This window comes from Ambystoma mexicanum, chromosome 7p (genome assembly GCF_040938575.1).
Source record: "Ambystoma mexicanum isolate Mex_15411 chromosome 7p, UKY_AmexF1_1, whole genome shotgun sequence".
Lineage (NCBI taxonomy): Eukaryota > Metazoa > Chordata > Amphibia > Caudata > Ambystomatidae > Ambystoma > Ambystoma mexicanum.
In genome coordinates, this window is record NC_090939.1 from 952059268 (window position 1) to 952075841 (window position 16574).

General features: G+C 45.8%; 1 protein-coding gene across 3 annotated transcripts in view; it reads right to left on the reverse strand.

Annotated features, from left to right (window-relative positions):
* The window catches only part of PCYT1B (phosphate cytidylyltransferase 1B, choline), a 1139653-nt gene that overhangs the window by 620154 nt on the left and 502925 nt on the right, over positions 1–16574 (reverse strand). The gene's annotated exons all lie outside the window — the stretch shown is intronic.

A 16574-nucleotide genomic window follows, 5' to 3' on the forward strand; every position in this document is an offset into this window, starting at 1 on the left:
TTCTGGCTTGCCCTCTGATTTCATGTAGTGGATGTTCTTGAGGTATTATCCATACCACACAGGAGGTAGAGATTGCATGAAAATGTGTAACAACATATGCCAGGAAAAGGGCAGAGTGGTGTAAAATCGGGAGAAGGGGGAGGGGTGTTTAAAGGGGTGGGTACGGGGGTACCGCAAAGAACCCCTAACACCTTCTCATAAGGAGAAAAGAAAAAAAATCAAGGATGAGTACAGCCAATTCTCATTATAGGACAATTAAAATGTATGACACAGAACCACCATCATATGCTCATTTACTCCTGTCATCCGCCTGGTATTGCAGTTATATATCTGGGTACTCACACGATATACCAGTGGTGCAGAAAGTTGAATGGCCATTGCATGCACCATCAATCGCACCATTTGTTCAATAGGTCCAGGTATTCATGCCATTCGCAAGGTGTTGGCATCAAAAACCCAGGCACATAAAGCATTTGTAAGTTATTGCAATCATATTCACAAGTTCTCACATAATTTGCCAGACTGTTCATCAAATGCACATGTACTCATCTAATAGCCATGCTTTGTCATCAAATGCTTAGGAACTCATTGTATTTGCCAGGTATTATCATTATATACCTAGCTAATCCCACTATATAACAGTATTGGCATCATTTACCCAGGTATTAAAGATTCCCAGGTACTGCCATCATATGCCCAGGAACATAGGCCAATGCACGCTTAGCATTTGCCAGATATTGCTATAATGTGGTTAAAAACTCAGATCAAATGTGAGCATTTGCCATTATGTGCCAATGCACTTCCATTATTTGCCATAAATTGCAATTGTATGGCTAGGTACTCAAACCAAGGGCCAGCTATTGGAATCATATTCCCAGTTACTCACTTAATTTATCACATGCCATGGCAATTCCATCGATAAACCCACAATAAACCAAGGCATTCACATTGTTTGCTATGTACTCGTGCCATGTGCCAGGTATTGCTCTCGCATGCTCTGCTATTTACACCGTTTGGCAGGAATTCCCATCAAATACGCAAGCATTCTTACTGGTTGCAGGGTGTTGCCATCATCATGTGCGGGATCAATAGCTGCTGAAACATGCTATAAAATAGAGCTAGCAGACCATCTAGGTGTGATGCTTTAACGGCAGAGCGAGTCCTTATTACTTGGGAAATCCTTAGACTCGTTGGGTTTGCCTCTGTGGATTCTCAAATAACAGCGAGAGACAAATCAGATAGATATGTCAATCGGATCTCAGAACTGAAGGCTTGTCCTGCAAAAAGCAACACATAATTTGGATTAAGAATATCAGGGTTTTCACATTCACCCATATCTATGGTATACATCTCAGGACTGTGATCAAGTTGCATGAGTGAAGGGTCTTATGTGTGTATCCCAAAATCCTATTAGCATTGTAAAAAAGGGAACAGTAACATTAGTTGGTTTTCAAAATTGAGGAAGTGATCGCATCCTCGTCTAATTAACTCTGCCCTTGCCGCTCTCAATTTCCTATCGGTCTTATCAGTAGCAGTATTACTATGCCGGCATTCCAGCTTTCTGGTCTTGTGTAGGGCCAGCAAAAAACAGGAGTGACAGGGGATACCAGGTCTTTCTCTGTTCTATGATCTAACCTGGAAAGAACAGTTATATTTGCTTCAACATAAAAGATCATAGAACAAGTGTTTCTGTGGGTGAGCTCAAAAGAAATACACACACCTATATGACCATTATCTCACTGGTACAAGCCATAAAGTAGCGTAGTGTCCAAATGCGAAAACTTGTAAAGTGAAACAATTCAATTCACTTCACTGAACACGTTGAAATATTAACATTTTTATTAAACTGTAGACAAAAATACATCACAATAAATTGATCAGATTTTTTCTAAAAATCATCAAGAGTGCCAATATCAATGCACTTCTAAAAAGGTCAAACGAACAATTAACCTATCTAGTTCAACACAATATTCTCATACTCTCCCAGAAAACATTCTCCAGACATACCTCATTCACACTCAATCAGACAACCTAACATCACAATTATTTCATCCAATTATAGCATTTAAATCTCAAATATAAAACAACACTCTAAAATACAATCTATGTTCATTACAAATAGGAACAACAGATCCTCACAGGAAAGCGACAAACAAATAATTAATATAATAAAAAAAACGCAATACACTGTGATTTACAATGCTGTCTACAACAGCATCAAATTCCCCAATCCAACATGTTTCATTCTATGCTTCATCTCATTCAGCAGATATTCTTCAGGGGTAAGTTGGTAAGGTGTTTTCAAGGGAACATATATGGAGGTACACACGTGTGAACAACATCAGGAGCTCACCTGTAAATGTAAAGACAGAAACACACTCAATCGGGCTAAGTGCAAAATTCTACCGATTGATATATGCTACCACCGCAAAATCAATGAGCGGAGTGCAAAAACAGGGCAAAAACCACCCCACTACATCCTTATCCAGCAAGGAGGTCAAATGTACCAGAACAGTACAGTGACTGGGAGACCATCTTTATTGGTTCAATCCCAACGAACACCACCACCGAAGACACCGTGTAACACACCAGAACATCCAGGGTCAAGCTTATTGCACCTTGATAGAATACCAAGGCGTGGAAGGACAATAGGAAAAACATGCAAGGGTCGACTCAGTATAATCATGCAGATGCCCACGGTAAATCCTGCCTCAGGACCACATACAGTACAATAGACAAACCCAAAATATATAGCGTCTCGGGTCGGGTATGGCTGTGTAAACACAGAGAATTATGTAGCACTGGGCCATTCACTCCAGCTAGCCTCATCTTTATTATGAGCTGTAGCTATACTGATCATTCTTCTCCCGATGGCAGGTTTAAAAGCAACCCCTCAGAGTGCATTAGAATGCTGACCATCATAATTCTCGCTAAAATAAAAAGTGAGCTGTTATGACATCAACTATAGATGAGTCATTTAACAAATAACCACATTGTCATTCATGTCTATGCAAAACTAAAACTGTCCACATAAACAAGGTGATCCAGACCAGGGATTGGTTAGACACAGAGCTTGGAACTAGATCAAATGAGTTTCTATTCCCTACCAAGAATCTAGGCACAATTACCTTTTGTGAGCAGTGAATGTGTCAACATATATCTACTAAGTGACAGACCATAAACCAGGGAACTCACATTTTGATTAGAGTTACCAATTAGATAATTTAAATGCTCTTTAAAAATCCCCTCTCAGTAATTAAATCACTTCTCCCGATGGCAGGTTTAAAAGCAACCCCTCAGAGTGCATTAGAATGCTGACCATCATAATTCTCGCTAAAATAAAAAGTGAGCTGTTATGACATCCACTATAGATGAGTCATTTAACAAATAATCACATTGTCATTCATGTCTATGCAAAACTAAAACTGTCCACATAAACAAGGTGATCCAGACCAGGGATTGGTTAGACACAGAGCTTGGAACTAGATCAAATGAGTTTCTATTCCCTACCAAGAATCTAGGCACAATTACCTTTTGTGAGCAGTGAATGTCTCAACATATATCTACTAAGTGACAGACCATAAACCAGGGAACTCACATTTTGATTAGAGTTACCAATTAGATAATTTAAATGCTCTTTAAAAATCCCCTCTCAGTAATTAAATCACCAGCGTGGAACTAAGTCAGTGAATAGTGACAGTATGGAACTCATAGTAATGCTCATTTGGGCCATGTAGAGAGCCAAATGTGCCCAGCAGCTTACCCCTTGGGTGGCAAAAGGAGCTTGGCATCTGCCTGTGGTACCCTACACTCTTTAGGGATGGCAGAGGCAAATTATTAGCATGGGTAGAGCCTTGATCACAGTCTACACTGGTTGGACTATAATAAATGTGTTTCTTGCAATAGGGCAATATCTGCCCGATGACTGCTTCTACTCAACCTACTGACAGCCTTCGATCTGGTGGACCACTTTGTATTTATAGAGCATCTCTTCGAACTGAACACGAAAGATCTGGTTCTAGACTAGGATATTCTCCTTCTAAAAGACCCCTCCAAATGCATCATAATGCTCTCCATTCAACCACAGCTCAAGAAATGCTTGTTTGGGGTTTCTGACACTAGTACTTTTTAATCTGTACCTCACCCCTCCCAACCGTTATTAGATGATTAGCTCTATCCCATCATAACTATGCAGACGATAAGCAATAATTTCTACAATTCTCCAACAACTCATCAAATTTGTTTATCATCCCTTAATGCATCCAACATATTGATCAATGGGTACACATATCTACCTCTTATTGAACCCGGAGAATATAGGAATTTGACCTTTCCGATAAACAAGCTCTCATACCCATCCTCTTGCTAGACACAAATAACAACAATCTCCACCTGAACATCTCAAAGAGATTAATAGATCTGGGTATAATAGTGGACTCTGATGGGGGGCGTGGCTTGGCGCCGATGGCGAGCGGTAGCTGATCTGCCGGGCTCCGGCCGAGACGCCGTTTCCTGATCCTTTTTCTCCGGCTCATGTGCGGCCCCAACCCTTGCAGAGGAATGTGCGGTTGGGGGAAGCGGTTCTGCATCTGAATAACCATTGGGCCGAATTGGACCCCCCCAGACGCAGCTGCGGCCCTAAAACGGCTCTCCCCCCCTGCCGCCCTGATCGGATCCAAGATGGCGCCTCGCATCGCATAGCGGAGCCTACGAGGGGTATCCCTCCCCCAACGGACTTCCAGGTCGGGTGGGGAGAAGCGGAAGCACGAGAAAAGAAAACGACTTCCCCGGGTGCCGCCCGTCTGACAGAGGACTGGCCTGGCTCGGGTCACTTTACCGATCCAGCCCCACAAGATAGGGTGCGCGGGATCCCGCTTCACCCGCGAGGGAGGCCTCCCGCCTACCCTTACTCTTCTGATACCCGACTCTGCGGGTCGCACAACCAGACACAGGGGCAAAACACAGCTCACGGCCCGAAATTTCGGCTAAGAAGAGGGCCTCACTAGCAACCCTGCAAGCGATCTATCCTTTGAGGCCTAGGACATCCGCAATCATCACCTCAAGATGGCCGCCAAGAATAAGACTAGAGCCGCCACCATGGACTCCTTTGTTTCCACCAAGGTGAAGACCCAAACTCAAGCCGGGGCCGGCTCCTCTGAAGTCGCCCGGACGGGCGAAGGGGTGGCCGCCGATAACCACTCTCAGATACTTGATGCCATAGCCTCCCTAAAAACGCATATAGACTCTAAGATTGACGAATTCAAAATTGATATCCAACTGATCCGACAAGACGCTCGCAACTTAGCGGAGAGGGTCACGACCGTCGAACAGTCGACGGAGGAAACATCCACGGCCACTACAGCCATAAAGTCAGAAGTTGCCCTCCTGAAGAAGAAAGTTGCCTTCCTGGAGGAAAGGGCGGAGGAGGCTGAAGGTCGGGCCAGACGGAGCAACATCAGGATCCTGGGCGTCCCAGAGGGGAACGAGGGGGCAAATACCACATCCTTCGTCGAAACCCTTCTGCTGCAAGAAATAGGGGCCGGCAAACTGACCCAGGGATTCTCGGTCGAGAGGGCCCACAGATCCCTCCAGAGGCGCCCTCCCCCTGGATCGCACCCCAGACCTATAATCGCTAAGATACTGAACTTTCAGGACAGAGAAACTATCTTACGGCGATCCAGGGAGGGGGGCCCCATCGAAATAGGGGACTCCAAAATCTCCATCTATCCGGACTACACGCAGAAGGTTCAGAGAGAGCGGAATTCATTTGTCCCGATAAAAGCTAGGCTCCGACAACTGAACCTAAATTATAGATTGTTATATCCGTCACGCCTCAGGGTCGTCTACAAAGAGAGAGTGGTATTCCTCGATAATCCAGAGGCAGCCAACATGTGGCTAGAGGATAATAACCTGGCGGATGGCAAGGACAACTCACGGAATGAGGCCTAACCCCCCCTGATCCCACAAGCGACCCCCGAGTAACAGTAAGAACTATCGTACATGACGCTGGAACACAGAAGGTAATCCAACTTCAGTTTTTCACTTGGGAACGGCCTCGCTCGGCTCCGCCGCCAGACCCTCGCCCCACCCCCAGCGTAGAATTCACCCGGTTTGGGCACCTGCCTGACCCAGCTCGCGCCCGACTCCCGGATGGGCTCCGACGGCTCGAGAGCGCCTGAGCACCGCAACAATGTTGTAGTCGCTGGGCGCACCAGTTTGAGTTTTGTTATTAGTTTTATTAGTTATACAGTCTTCATGCTTCTTTCGCCAACAAAGACCGAGATGGGTCCAGGACGCGGCCCCGACGACCGGAATTCAGTGATACTCCCCCCGCAGCCCACCTACGGAGGACTAAAGCAGAGCCGGACTCCGGAGACCGAGTCCCGCATCAAATCCGAAACTCAGACCCGATGGCGGCACAGTTCACTGTGATGACATGGAATGTGAGGGGTATGGGCTCATACCTCAGACGCAATCGTATACAATCCTATCTCAGAAGGAAGAAAGTCTCGATTGCACTCCTTCAAGAGACTCACCTCACGACGGAGGCCATGTCCAAGATTGCAGACCGATGGGCTGGGACTGTGAGAGGGTCCCCCTACTCCAAATACGCTAGAGGGGTGCTTATATGGATAAGCCCGGATGTGCCCTTCCAGATGGAGGGAAGTGAACAAGATAAGGAAGGGAGATACGTAGTGATTTGGGGCACAATGGAACAGACCCCAGTCTGCTTGGTCAACTCCTACTTCCCACATCACGGAACACCGGCGTACTTCTCCACAATGATTACAAAACTGATTCGGCACCGGGACCGCACTTTCATATGGGGAGGGGACTTCAATTGTGTTGCTGACGCAAGCGCGGACAGATCGCTGCCCCCCCCACACCCGAGCAACCCTGCATCCCTTTCCCTGAGGGAAACTCTGGAGCAGCTCAATCTAGTCGACATCTGGAGGGAACACCATCCGGCCGACAGGATTTACTCCCACTACTCAGCCCCACACGGAGTCCATACAAGAATTGACTACCTGTTTATCAACAAGGAGCTCGCCCCATGCGCTGCATCTACAGAGTACCTGGGGCGAACGATCTCCGATCACTCCCCACTGACCATGCTATGGCAATTGAGGGGCCCCAGACCCCCGATCCCCACGTGGAGGATGCCGACTGCAGCACTTGGAGATCCCGAGTTCAGGGAAGACCTTGCCGAAAAATTGGAAGAATACCTGGAAATCAACATGGGGTCGGTATCCTCCTGGGGCACATTATGGGAAGCTATGAAGGTGGTGACCAGAGGGGAAATTATATCGAGAGCCGGCGGTACTCGCAGGCAGCTGCAGAGAACGCTCGAAGCACAGGAGGCTGAGATCTCCCGACTAGAGTCTGCTCACGACAACTCCACAGAGGCCGAGAATAAATTGAAGGAAGCCCGTGCAGAATGCCAACAAGCATGGGAAAGACTGGAGAAATTCGATTTTACCACGCACACTACCCGATCCCACAAAGAATCGGACAAACCAGGGAGATTACTGGCCTGGCTCTGCAAGCGGGAACACCCCAAACACCTCCCAGTGGAGATACGGGACGCCGATGGGACATCCCACACGACCCAGTTGGGGATCAATGAAGCCTTTGCCAAATTCTACACCGAACTGTATGCCCACAAGACGCAAATTCCTACTGAAGACATTATAGACACACTTGAGGAGATAGAACTTCCCCGCATCTCACTCGAGCAGAGAGAGGAACTAGAGATGGAGATCACTCTTGAGGACGTACAGGGGGCGATCAGGTCCCTCTCTAACAACAAAGCCCCTGGCAGCGACGGCCTCCCACCTGAGTTTTACAAGACGTATGAGCCCATCCTCACCCCAGTTCTCCACGAGGTCTACCAGGAGGCATACACGAACGGGATTCTCCCCAACACCATGAAAGAAACCATAATCGTCCCTATGCTCAAGCCACACAAATCGCCCACCGACTGTGAGTCCTATCGCCCTCTGGCCATGCTAAACTACGATGCCAAGATACTCACATCCATATTAGCTCGCAAGCTGGCCAGAGTGGTGGGATCCATCGTCCATGAAGACCAGAACGGATTTGTACCTGGGCGCAACACCACTGCTAACCTCAGGAGGCTACAGCATGTAATGGCTGAAACACATGAGAGGGACGAGGACCTAGCGGTGTTGTCGCTCGATGCCATCAAGGCCTTCGACTCCATATACTGGGAATGGATCAGGGAGGTCCTGAGAAGATTTGGCTTCGGAGGGGGCTTCATCAGGTGGATCGAGGTCCTCTATAATTCCCCAATGGCGAGAGTGAAAACGGGAAGAACGGTATCAGCAGCCTGGGAAATACAAAGGGGAACGAGACAGGGGTGTCCGCTATCGCCCATGCTGTACATACTGGGCCTGGAGCCGATTGCACTATACTTCAGGCAGCAGTTTTTTGACGCTGGTATCAAGGTGGGCACTGTACACCACATAATATCTCTATACGCAGATGACGTCCTCCTTTACCTAAGCACTCCCAAAGTTAATGCACCGACAGCACTGGAGGTACTAGATAATTACGCTAAGTACTCGGGGATCCGATTCAGCAGGAGCAAGTCCTCCGCCTTCCCCCTGGCGGGCCTACGCAACATTCCAGAAAGCAATCTCCCAGTGATAGGAATAGGTTGGCAACTGGTCAAGTTCCGTTATCTGGGGATCAACGTAAGCCATAAACCGCTACTCACGCACGAACACAACACTGAGGTCGCCATCATGAGTCTTCGACGCTCTATAAAATTCTGGTCCAAGCTCCCATTGGCCATGGTGGGCAGGGCAGCGATAGTCAAGATGATCGTACTCCCCCGATTCCTATATTTCTTCGTGAACATTTGCCATTACGTTCGACCGCCCTTCTTCAAGAAGCTGGAGGCTATTATCAGGGACTTCCTTTGGGGCCCCCACAGGCACAAACTGTCGCTATCTGTTCTCTCCCTGCCACACAAAGAGGGTGGAATAAAGCTACCGGATCTCCAGTTATACTATCTGGCTGCCCAGCTGAGTCACATAACGAAATGGCTCTCGGACGAACCTTCGGCAGAGGCGGAACTACTGAGGCAATCCTCAAACAATGTGATCCCCAAGGAAACCCTGTGGCACCCCACACGACAATCCCTGGTCACCTCACAAGTGATTGACCTGGGAAGGAAGATATGGGCCAGGTCCTGCTACATCAGGCGAGTACAACACCCATACTCTCCGGATAACCCCATTTTAGCAGACACCTGCCGAACGGATGCAGACCTCTCCACAGCAAGGAGGTGGGAAGAAGCCGGCATATACACATGGGGCGACATGTACGAGGAAGGAGAATTCAGGGACTTCGAATCTTTAAAGGCCGCCGAAGGAATACCCCCGGGCCAGTTCCTCTGGTATCACCGCCTTAAACAGACTGCCAAGAAACAATGGACCGGCTGGCCGGAGGAACCCTCCCCTGATCCTCTACTTCAAGAAATGCATGACCTCTCGGACGGCTGGAGACCAGTCTCCAGGCTCTACAGCAGACTATGCGACAAACCTAACCCTAAAGGCGAAGATCTGAGGGCGAAATGGGAAGCGGACCTTGAGACCCCGATCACGAATAAAGAATGGGAGAGAGCGCTAATATTTCCCAAAAAAGTGTCCAGGAATTCCAGATTCGGCCAGATTCAACTGAACGTCCTGTATAGGACATACATGACCCCACATAGGGTCGCCTCCTTCAATAAGACATCCTCCCCTGCATGCCCATGGTGTGGGAATGATAAAGCGGACATGATCCACATGTTCTGGACTTGCATTAAGACGATGACACTATGGTCCAAAGCCAAACAGACTTGCATGGACGCCGGAATGACGAGGTACGAATGGACCCCCGGAGAGTGCCTCCTGGGGAATTACCCGAGACCTAGCAAGTCCAGGCATACTGTCAGACTAATGGACATCTCATGCATCCTGGCTAAGAGAACAATTGCGATGGCCTGGAAGACGCCGTCGGGCCCCAGGCATGAACGATGGCTCAAAGAACTCGAGAGATGGACAGTAGCTGAAACCAGGGCCTGGCAAGAAGGAATCATGTCAAGCGGCGAAACCGAGTGCGGCACCCTGGAATCATGGAAGGCCCTCCTCAGAGACATACGCTTCAGCGCCGACCACAAACCCCCCTGAAATCTCGTAGCATCACACTGGCGCTATCCCCTGATGCCAGCACTGGAAGGACAGCCCTTGTATGCGACCCCTCCTGCTTCCTGAAACTCTGGGTCGCAGGCCCTAACCCATCCGTCCACTATAAGTTCGCTACAACATGAAGACTGTTGTTGATCTGTTTGGCCCTTCCCCTCCCCTGTCCCCCTTGCACCGTCCCCTCCCTTGTTTGAATCACTGTTTGATTTCTCGTTGTATTGCACGTTTTTTTTTTTCTCTCACCAAAATCAATAAAACACGTTTTAAAAAAAAAAAATAGTGGACTCTGATCTCATTTTGTGTCCCCAGATCATGTTGGTCACATGACAAGCATTTGGACACCTGAAAACCCCCACGGAATATATGTTCTTTGCTTGTGTTTTCCCCAAAATATACAGAAATCATTGCTATCATACTTTCAAGGTTTTATCATGTCAATAGCTAATATCTCTGCTCAAAAAACCCGGTGGTCGATCTGCAACCTCCTTCAAATTGGTTTCAAGGAACACATATTTCTAGCTCTTATCTCAGTACACTGGCTTTCAGTGGGCAGGATATTCACCTTCAAATCCCTATGTATCATCTTCAAAGCAATGCATGGAAATGGTTCTGTGAGTAAAACTGAAGATTCACAAGCCTACCTGTAATGAAAGATTGCCATTACATCAATGACTGGAGTAGTAGCTCCAAGTAAAGTTCTGTTCATTGACATGTTATTGATATTGATATTGAAATTGTATTTGTATTGCGCTCATACACAGGTATTTCACAGCGCAATGAGGCTAGGGAGGGGAAACAAGGGAGGACAAAACAATGATTTTACTAGGCCCATTGAGAATGTACAAGTGCAGGGGAGAGGGAAGGGGGAAAGTGCGGTGGGTGGGGGGGAGTGGAAAGTGCTGAACATGTGATATAACAACAAAAGGTAGTGCAGCCAACAGGTGATAAGTGCGAGAATAAGGTGTAGACAAAAGGTCTCTGATAAGTGCTGGAAGGGGCCTGTAGGGTTGCAGATACAGACCCAAGTGCAAGGTTTGCCAGGAGGCAGTGCGGGTGTGTGGCTGGGAGGGCAGGAATCTGGGCCTGAAATCAGAGGGTAAAGCAGGTGCCTGGTTCCAAAGCAGACATATTAGCAGGGGAGAGGAAGGGCGAAGGCAGAAGCAAAGAGGAAGGTCTTGATGTGGTTCTTGAACAGAAGATGGTTCTCCTCAAGTTTCAGAGAGGCAGGGAGGCTGTTCTAGAGCGAGGCGCCAGCTGAGGAAATGGCTCTACCCCAACGTCCTGATAGGAAAACCAACTGACCCTGAGGGAGTTGGAGGTGAAGGAGTGAAGTGCTTGAGTAGGAATATATTTACGATATTTGGCAGATAAGTCATAGCACACGTAAATACAAGTAGTTGTACTGAATGTTCATTCAACAGCACCTTTTCCATAAACAAGTAGAATGAGCCAAGTAAGTATATCTTTATTATATATATATATAGTTTTATGCCCCACCTTTCTCTCTCCCTCTCCCCCCGCCCCTTTCCTTACCCTTTACCCCTTCCTGCGTTTTTTAGCGTTTTTCTAACGTCTTTTAGCGCCTTTAGCGTTTTTCAACCAATTTTTAGGGAGGTGATTAGATCAGAGTAGGATAGAATATACCATAGAGGCACCCGCAAGGGTTACATACAGCCTCCAGATCAAATTCCCAACCACTTGCGATTTTGCAATATGCACTTTATATTATGCACTTTATTGATAGCACTCAGCACTTTGTCAATCAATAGTCCTTCAATGTTTATATAGCACATAGCACTCTATTACTTATGAAACATCTGCATATTTCAATTTTGATGTCTGCAACATGTATTTTGTAAACTTTTTTGACAGCACATTTCAGTTCATGCTGAGACACTGTGTCGGCCAACTTGGGCTGAATTAAACAAACCCAGTACAATAGAAGACGATGCACGATCGTCTTTCCCAATTTCATTGACACTGGCAAACACTAAGATGAAATTACATGATTCAATATCAGTAATTTCAGGCATTTTGTCCATCCCTTACCCACATGGGATAATTGGTTTGATCAAACAAAAATGTTTCGAACTGCTACAGTGTTTATAAAAACACTGTGTCTCTCATGAATGCACTGAAATGGGTGGTCATGCAGGTTCCAACATGGCTGCATTCTTGTCTACTACTTGTTACCTTACTTAAGTGCAAAACATTGAAAAAGGACTCATATACTTTTCTCTATAATACTACAGTCCTCTCTCTATGTCACATACCAGACGAAGCCCGAGTAGGGTGAAACGCGTCGTTCCTTTCTTGCACCCAAGACCGTTGCTGCCTCCTTTGTCCATGTATTTTAAATAATAAAGGACACTTTGACTGCACGGTACACAAGCCTGTGTGTGGATTTATTGAAGACATCCAGCCTTTCGTTTTCATCATAGCCGGAGTGCCGATGCAACCCGGATTGGTTTCCAGTCCTTTTTTTACATATATATATATATATATATATATATATATATATATATATATATATATATATATATATATATATATATATATATATATATATATATATATATTATAAGACTTCATGCAGTGTGCACATTGGGTCTCTGGCGAGTGAATCTATTAGAGGTAACATCCAACTGTCATGTATTAGGCGAACGCTATGACATTCCAATTTAGAATGTTGGGCTGCCATTGTGTGCGAAGCAAAACACTAAATACAACCTATGTTTCCTCTTACATATATCAGGTACAGTAAGTTGTAATGTAAAAGAAGCAAAATAATCAATATAACAGATGAAGTAGTAACAAGGAGGAAAATAAGATCTACGTCACATAATCATTTAACTTGGATGGTCTTCTTCTCACACGACCTGTGGTCCAACCAGCACCAATTCCCATGTCCCCACCATCTTGCCCAGGAACTTCAACAAATTCCCATTGTAATCCTTCCTGTGAGTGTATACTACTCGAATCTCCACCGTAGAATGAAGTATGAGTGTCGTCATAATTCACCACACCAAGACTACTGTCAGAAGCATTTCTGTACCATTCATCTTCCACGTCATCAGAGATGTTAGCACACTCATAACCAGACACACTTTCTAGAATATGGGGGTGGCGCACAACGGTCACTCGACCCATAATCCACCTTCTACCATCATTTGTCACAGCATGTTTTCTTCCCACTTTCACCACCTTCATGGGATCAAAATAACAGGAGCATCCTTTCGGCACAGCAAAAGACTTCTTTACCCGTACCATATTGCCCACACGTACCAAACTCCCTTCCATAAGATTTTACTCGCACTTAATGTGTTGGTCCTCAACCAACCAATGTGAGAAAACTACAGAGCGCATCTTCCTTCCCCTCATTTTCTCAAATAGGCTTACACCAGTTAATAAATGCAGCGTATCTCTAAATGCTCTCACCATTTCAAGACCGCACTTCTTCCAGTCCAGACCATTGGAGAATGCCAACTGAATAGTTTATTTAATTATGCCATTGATGCGTTCAACAAGACTGTTGGCCCTTGGATTATATAAAGCTGTCCGGTGATTCTCAATGCCGTTCCTATCCAACTAATAACGCATCTGCCTTGACACCAACTGCACCACATTGTCAGATATGACAAATTTTGGGATACCCTTCTCGTGAGAGCAACCTTTCCATAAAATCAGATATGCTGTCCACAAATTCCACCTCAAAGCACATTAAAGCATAATCCACTATTACAATGGCAAATCTGTATTCCTGTACCAACATAAACATAGGCCCCATAAACTCGATTGCCAGTTTCTCCCATGCATGCTCTGGAATGTCCACATTTCTTATGTCTATCTTTTGTGTCCTTAAGGTTCTATCAGTAGCAGCACAAGGTATGCAAAAACCCACCTCCTCATTCACCGTGACATCCATGCCAGGCCACCAAAACATAGCCCTCAACCTGCACTTAGTTAAACTCTTCCCCAAATGGCCACCGTGAGGAACCAATCTTTCGACCCTTGCCAAGCCCCACATAGAACTGCTCAATTCATCCATAACCCTGTAGAAAGGTGAACTGATCTCCTCTCCAGAGCGCCACCTAAGCTCCGTCCTGACCATAGCCTCTTTCAGCCCCAAGTCTCCTTTAATGCCTTCCAGCCACGTCTCTCTGAAGAATGCACAGTCAACTGTATTCTCTACCTTTGCAATCCATTTGTTAGCTCACCACTTCAACTGCATTGCTGTGTCCTGGAACAAATTTCACTACAAATTTAAATCCCTTCAAAGCTGACAACCATCTGGCTATCCTAGCTGTGGATAACCCCGAGCCTCTTGTGGTGAACAAATGTGCCGAGGGCGTATGATCCCTTCATATGACATAGGGAATACCTCAAACATATGTTTTGAAATAATTCGAGGCCCAATAGCACGCCAAACTCTCGCGCTCAATGGTGGAATACCTAGATTATGTTGCTATAAGGGCACGTGATGCAAACGCTACCGGCACCTACACACCTTTTCTGGACTGACTTAAAACAGCACCCAAACCCCAGGCACATGTATCTATGGTGATTGTAGTTTCTGCCAATGGATCGAACCTGTGTAAAGTAGGTGCATTAGCCACTTCTTGTTTCATCCTCCTGAACACCTTCTTCCTTCTTCCCCCAAACAAAATCTGGCTTCATTTTTAATAGGTCTCTTAATACAGAACAATTGACTGGATAATGTTCAACAAATTTGCCATAGAACTCCATAAAACCTAGGAATTACCTCAATTCATCCTTATTAGATGGTGATCTAATCTTCAAAATAGCATCGACCATTTGCGGGAGTCTCAAGCTCTGTATCAGATATCTATGACCCAAAAATGACACTTACTTTAGTTTAGTTTTTTATTTGATAATGCGCTCCAAACGCAGGGGTAGCCGGGCGCAGCAGTAACAAGATTACTTAAGCTTAGGTTACATACAGAGGATACATACAGAAGATAAATTCCATGAGTTATTAACAAATTTACAATACATGACTGCAAGAGGTACAAGAAGTGGGAGAACCTCACATCACAGGGGGCAATGTGAAAGTCTATAGTCCAATTTAGCTCACTATCTTTCACAGAGGAGATATATCCAAAACATATCAGTCTTTGTCCTGCCCTGGGACAGTCCAGCACCGAAATGCTAGGCAATTCCCCTCTGAACAAGAGTAGCAACAACAACCCCAGACACATGTTTCGGTCTGGTTGGACCTCAACAGTATGGTGGAGCTGTGCCTCTCTAAGAATAGTGAGCAAGGGGTCCACATCTGGATTCCCCTAGTAACTTAGGGTGAGACCCAAAGCTACTTAAATTATGCAAATTAAGAAGGGGGGTCCTGGGAGTCTCTCTGCCAGACATTAGTCCTGCCATTTTCAACCAACTTAATTGTGTGGCAATAACCATGTACATATAGCTATCACCTGGGAGGTAGCACCATGTAGCCTATGCCAGTGTTGCTTCAGGTGAGCGAGGGCAGAGACTCTGTCATACCTTTTGTTCACTTTTCTCACCACGCCCCCCTGCTCATACATTCCTTGCCAAGTCAGGGATGGCTTCTTTGGTAGATTTGATCTTTGAAGATCAATGCTTAAACCTGCTGTCCAATCTACAGTTACGTTTTTCTGCTTTCCTGCATGGGTCCATTTCAGCCAGCTTGTCACAAATGTAACGATGTATGGCCAGTACTTCAAGGATCATAAGAGCCTGTAGCACAATGTAAGTGTTATGAAAGAAGGCTCCTGGACACTGCCACCAAGTTACCAAAGATGTTTTCATCAAGTTACTTTATTCAGTTACATCAAGAGTCCATTATATGTAAGTCGTTACTAGGATGCACTTATGCTCTGTAAAATGACCATCAAAAAGGACGCAGGCCCATTTCTTCGAAGCCCACAACATCAATTTCTATTGACACATTTTGTTGCAATGTAGATGGGGAGGTTGGGCTAAGGTATCCGTATTGGGGCGAGGGGGGAGTCCGTATTTGCCATTGTCAGATTTTTGTATAGGGCTTGCCACATCAGAGGTAAATGCATAATTCCACAATTGGGATATTAGACATGCAAGTAACTTAGAAGCTTTTGGTACCCTGGTCTTAAAAGAACTTTGTTTAGGGGCCCAATGGTCTAAGGAAATTAGAATATGAAGCTGTTACGCTCTTTGTATTACTGAGTCCCCCACTTCGTAAGATAGGATTCATGACTGGTACGCACTATAGAACTGTTACAGGCATTTCTGTTTAATGATCTACTGATATAAGGTTAACAGTTTTACTAGTCGTCATGTACATAGTACTTTAGAGCTTTTATGATCTGAAAGCTTCGATGTTTTAAC